The following is a 6,036-nucleotide window of genomic DNA, read 5'->3' as shown; positions in this document are numbered from 1 at the left end:
TATTAGTTATAGACGATGTTGAATTAGTAATAAGAACTGGTAAGTTACTAGTGTCCTCGACAGTGAATACCCGTGCAAAACTATCATTGAACTCATTTACTATGTCAATGTCGTTTTCAATTATAAGACCCTTACTATCCTGCAGATTAGTAATTTCAGCTTTTAGAGCTCTTTTAGAGTTAAAATACTGGAAGAAACTTTTAACGTCATCCTTAGCCTCCAATGCGATCTTCCTTTCGACATTCCTTTTAGCTCGTCTAATGTCATTTTTTAATTCAGCCTGTAGATTTAGATACTCTTGCTTTATTATGTCATCATCAGTTATTTTCCATCTCTGGAAACGGAACACTTGGGAAGAGAATTGAGAACCATGGTCAGAAACCATATCCTCCGGTATACCATAATACCGGAAGATCCAGGTGAGCAGCAACTCTGCCAGTTCCATCGCTGAGAGCAACGAGACAACACATTTTTGAAAAGCGATCGACAATGATGAGTATCACTGTGTTCCCTCGAGAGAGAGAGGGAGGTCGGTTATGAAATCCATCGCTAGATGAGACCACGGGGCAGGGATTGGAGCAGTCCAGCTGGCGGTTGGTGCGACGTCTTGAGCTGAGTGCAATCAGGACAGGAGGCTACGTACTGTTCCACCTCTGCTCTCCATCCAGGCCACCAATATCACCGAGCCACTAACCGAAGTGTGGCAGAAGTCCCCGGATGTCCGGAGCTGCGGGATGTGTGGACCCACCTGACGACTACTGGTTGGAGCTCGGCGGGTACGTACATCCATCCTGGTGGGCATCCCCTGGGAGGTGTTGAGTGTTCGTTGGCCGCTCGAAGAGTTTCCTCCAATGTCCTGGAAATTAGGACCGCAAAGCATGATGAAGCTAGAATGGGAGCAGTTCGATCCTCGGCTGCGGGGGGGGGGGGGGGGGTCGAACTGCCGGGAGGGTGCATCAGCCTTCACGTTCTTCGATCCTGGAATGTAAGTGACTGTAAAGTTAAATCAAACGAAGAACATAGCCCAGCATGCCTGTCTGGGATTCAGCCGCTTCGCATCACGCAAGTACTTCAGGTTCCTGTGATCAGTGAGGACCTGGAAGGGATGGTGAGCTCCCTCTAACCAGTGTATCCATTCTTCCAAGGCTAACTTAATGGCCAGAAGCTCTCGATCGCCCACATCGTAGTTCCGCTCTGCAGGGAGTTTTCGGGAAAAGTAACTGCACGGGTGTCGGTGACCCGTTAACGGATCCCATTGTATGAGGATACCACCTACTCCAGCTTCCGACGCATCTACTTCTACTTCAAAGGGATCTTCAGGACGAGGTTGGTGTAGAATGGGTGCAGAGCAGAAAGCCTCTTTCAGTCTTTGAAAAGCGAAGTCAGCCTCCGGACTCCACTGCAGTGGAGCACTGCACTGCACCGCAAGCCTCTCCCACGGACAAGCGAGGTAAGCGAGGCAGCCACCTGACTGGAGTTTGTAATAAATCTGTGCTAAAAGTTAGAGAAACCCAAAAACAGCTGTAACTCTTTAACAGTTCGAGGACGTACCCATTTGTGAATGGCGGTCTCTTTCCGGTCGTCCATGCCTACAGCCCCTGGATGGATGACCTACCCCAGGAACTGTACCTGCTCTTGGCGAAATTCACATTTCTCTGCTTTTACAAACAGATGATATTCCCGGAGTCTTTGCAAAACTTGACGCACATGGGCAATGTGTTGGGAGAGGGAAGGAGAGTATATTAAAATGTCATCCACATACACAATGACAAACCGGTTAATCATGTCGCGAAATACAGAGTACATAAACGACTGGAATATGGACGGGCTATTTGCTAAACCATAAGGCACAACTAAATATTCGTATTGACCAGTATGAGTGATGAAGGATGTTTTCCATTCATCCCCCTCACGAATACGTACAAGATTGTAGATCTGCGGAGCCTGCTGTAGTAGGAGACGTAGAAGGATGAATGATACCTTCTTTCAGGCTCTCTTGAATGTAGTCCTCTAGTGCTGCCTCCTCGGCAATGGATAGGGGATACAGATGACCCTTAGGAAGGGTTACCCCTTCAAGGAGGTCAATTGCGCAGTAACATTACCGATGAGGGGGTAGTTGACAAGCTAGAGATTTGCTGAAGACATCGAGGTAATCTACATACTCTTCAGGGATGACAGAAAGGTCCTCGGGACCTGGGCTTTCTACTAGTGAGGCACAACAAGGTAGTGTTAGACAGTGAGAGAAACATCGGGGTGACCAGGCAACTAGCTCCCCCGAGGACCAGAGGATCTGTGGGTCATACTCTCGTAGCCACGGAAGGCCCAAGATCACTGGATCATTGGCGTATGGGAGAAGTAAAAAGTTCAATCTTTCCACATGTAGTACGCCGAGTCAGAGTGTCACCGGGCCTGTGCGATGCATTATTCTACGTCCTGGTAGTGGCTTACCACTGACACCTAAAACTGAAATGGATGTAGAAAGAGTTTGCAAGGGTATCTGTAAACGTTGTGCCAGTGCCTGATCCATAAAATTACCGGCTGCACCTGAATTGATCAACGCTCGAGCAGACACTGGTTTCCCCGTACAGGATAATTCAGTTGGGACCGTTAACTGGGCTTGCAAGACCCCCAAAATTTGCCTACCTTCGTAGGACTTCACAGGCACGGAGTGTGTGTCCGACCTCTCTGCAGTACAGACACAGTTCCTGCGCTAAATGTCTTCTCTCCGTCGGAGTGAGAGGGGATCTTCCAAGCTGCATAAGTTCTGGGCAATCCTCCAATGCAGGAGCTGTCAGGGTTGGTGTACGGCTGCAGCGGCAGCGTCGCTCCCGAATACTGTTGTCCAGAGTGACCGACAGCCCGATGAAGTCCTCGAATGACAAGGTGGAACCCCGGGACATGAGCTTGTCCTGTATCTTGGGATTGAGGGCTTTACGGTAGAGAATCCTCAAGCAGTCCTCTGGCCAGCGGAGTCCCGCTGCGATGGTCCGAAACTCCAGAGAAAGTTCAGCTACAGTCCAGGATCCCTGCCTGAGGTCCACAAGGCGTTCTCCCAGGCTGCGTCCCACAGCAGTATGGTTGAAAATCTCTTTGAATGCAGCCTGGAATTCCCACGCTGAATCCAGCAATGGATTGTTGTCAGTCCATAGCGCAGTGGCCCAGTCGCGTGCACGTCCCGTGAGCAGCGATATGACAAAGCGCAACTTAGCTGTGTCCTCCACGAATCGATCAGGGTGTTCCTCCATGTATAACCCGCACTGCATTAGAAAAGCGTTGCAGTGATCTGGGTTGCCTTCGTACTTTTCAGGCATCGCCACTGGGACCGGAGCAGAAGCCCACGCAGGAGAGTACGGTAGCTGAGCTTGGGAGGCTTGTCTCTCCTTGAGTTGGGAGACCAGAGTGGTGAGCTGGTCGACCTGCTGCTGGAGACGGTGGTTCTCTGCGGGGTCCATTCTACTATGGCGAAGTATTCTGTGATGCTCAGAGAGAATGAATGAAGCAGACCTCGAAATGCAGTGGCCAGCAGGTTTATGGAGGACACCGAGGGTAAACAAAGTTGTAAGGGCAATCCAAAAGAATCGTCGAAAGGCAAGCAGTAGTCGTTCACCGGTGAGATCAATCCTACACGATGACACGAGACAGGACGATGACAGGATCGGAGAGACAGGATCGACAGGACAGCAGGGCAGGACGGAGTGGGCAGGAAGGGCAGGCAGCACAGCAGGGCAGGACACAGCAGGCAGGATGAGTAGGGAAGACAAAAGACAGATTAATTGCTCGGTACGGCTCATCAAAATGGCAACAATACTTCGTACCGGATCCCCGGTGTTTCCGCCTTAAGAAGGGGAACGATTAGTTAATTGCTTCAGGTGGTTGGTCCCGCCCGTGTGGGCGTGACAGGGTGCTAATCTATGTTTTAGGTGCTAGTCCAAGCAGACCCAGAGGCCACAACAGCAGCCACAAACAACAGTGTATTTATGATCATTATTTTCATATTATACTTATATTTGTATATTATATTTAGATTTCTTTTAGAATTTATTCTTTTGGTAGACTATTGGGCCATTCTTTTTATCACATGAATAGAATTATAACAAAACTAAAATATCATTGGTATGTCATTAGGAGTTGATGGCCAGAAGAGCTCTGATAGCAGCGCAGGATGAGTACAGCTACTCCCTTGAAGTGGATAGAGCCAGGGTAGGAACATATAGGCTCTGTTATGATTATATTTTTGTGAGTTATGAGTTTTGTGTGTATTTTAGTTAAGTGCATTTAAATATTTATAGGAAATTAGAAGAAGACAAGTTTTTGAGCTGGAGGGAAGACGCAGAGGTACATTGTTTTTCCATTATCACAAATATAGTAGTTTCTCATTGCATTCTGTCAGAAGAAATGTAATTTATTCACAGGCATTTCTTATCAACTAATTAAATGCTCATTTTATAAAATAGTGGACAGAAGAAATTACATAAATGCAGTGCCTGAGATAACAGATGGGTTCATAATCCAGCTGAAGTACTCAGATGGAAGGATTCAAAAGAGGAGCTTTTCATCATCACAGCCTTTTCAGGTATGCTTTTACTGATCTCTTAGATTTCAAATTAGGTTGTCCACAACACCACTTGGAAATCTCACTTACTTCATGATCCAAGTGATAAATACATTTATTAAGCAAAGACAGTGGTCAAATAAATTCTTGATTAGCGGGACAAATTTACAAGCTGACAAATCAGTTAACATGCCTCATCGGAGAGACAATATGATCACATTTTTTATTCTTAAAAGCACAATATTTTTGGTATTAACATGTTCTTTTTATTTTTAGGATTTGGTGGCCTTTGTAGGTATGGATGAGATGGCTAGTGAAATATTTTCATTACAGCCAGCGATGTCATCAAATCTATTACTTAGCACCTTGTCAGGTACTATTTTGAACCAAGGTATCAGCAGTCCACAAACCCTGTTTGTGCTTTGGATGTCTGGTGATGAAGTACTGGTATGTACAGTTCCTCTTTAATATCCTCTGAATTTATATCTTTCGGAAAATTAAGTGTTATAATTTTCTTTTTTAACAGCAAATGTTGACGGAGCAAGAGAAAACTACCTCTGAATAATTTTATTCGTCCAGTCTAACCACCTTTACTCCAAATTTGCCCTCTACTGTGGCTATTACAGATGATAGAATGTCTCCGCCATCTGCTTTTTCTCATGACATGTCCCTCAAATTTTATATGAACAGAGCATTAATTCCACAGCCCACATCACAATTCCCATATCTTTTAGTCTGTCCTCTCCCTCCCCTACTCGGAGTAATTCTCCCCACCCTGACAGTCTGTCCTCATCTACTTTACATCATTGCAACCAAATTAGTTTGCCCTTATTGGGACCTCCTGCTCTTACACTTGCAGCAGAAGGATGTTCTACAATGGAAAGTCCATCCACATCAGAAGAGTAAGCCATGAATTTATTTCATTAATGTATGCCCAGCGTACTCACATATTTTAAGCCTTAATTCATTGTATATTGAAGTGGAATTTAACATAATAACACATACAGCTACAAAAAGAATTTCTTTGTAATGTGTGCCACACTTACATTTTTTCTCAACTTTTTAACACGCTTGATGTGTCAGTCCTACTGAGAAATCTACACTCTCAAATAGATATGGGAAATTGCCCGACACACAATTTGATAAATGTGTGTCGTGATGATATAATGGCATGTGCTGTGAGAGCTTTGGAACGCCCTCTGTTCAATCCACTGAAGAAGATTGACATCATGTTTGTGGATGACTGGGAAATGTCTGAGGGTGCTGTTGATGATGGAGGACCAACCAGGGAGTTCTGTAGGCTATTAATGCATGCCATAAAAGACTGGATCTTTGAGGGGCCTGAAGAGGAGAAAACCTTTCCTTGGATTCAAGTGGTAAGAGGAACAAATACAGTCATTTTGTAAATGAAATCACATTGCAGTTTCACCATCTGTAACATGGTCATTGTGAAAGGGTTCAATAATCAGTGTTGGGGAGAAAAG

The 6,036-nt window shown here is 45.5% G+C and overlaps 1 long non-coding RNA gene across 1 annotated transcript; it reads left to right on the top strand.

The window, feature by feature from the left end:
- Window positions 1-4,322: 4,322 nt before the first annotated feature.
- LOC111839631 (uncharacterized) lies at window positions 4,323-4,980 on the top strand. Its single transcript, XR_011984617.1, has 3 exons — window positions 4,323-4,335; window positions 4,455-4,573; window positions 4,829-4,980. It is a non-coding gene; the product is annotated as an uncharacterized lncRNA (long non-coding RNA).
- The last annotated feature ends 1,056 nt before the right edge of the window (window positions 4,981-6,036 follow it).

This window comes from Paramormyrops kingsleyae, chromosome 21, assembly GCF_048594095.1.
Source record: "Paramormyrops kingsleyae isolate MSU_618 chromosome 21, PKINGS_0.4, whole genome shotgun sequence".
Taxonomy (NCBI): Eukaryota; Metazoa; Chordata; class Actinopteri; order Osteoglossiformes; family Mormyridae; genus Paramormyrops; species Paramormyrops kingsleyae.
The sequence above is the reverse complement of the archived record's forward strand: the minus strand, read 5'-3'. Positions and strand labels throughout refer to the sequence as shown.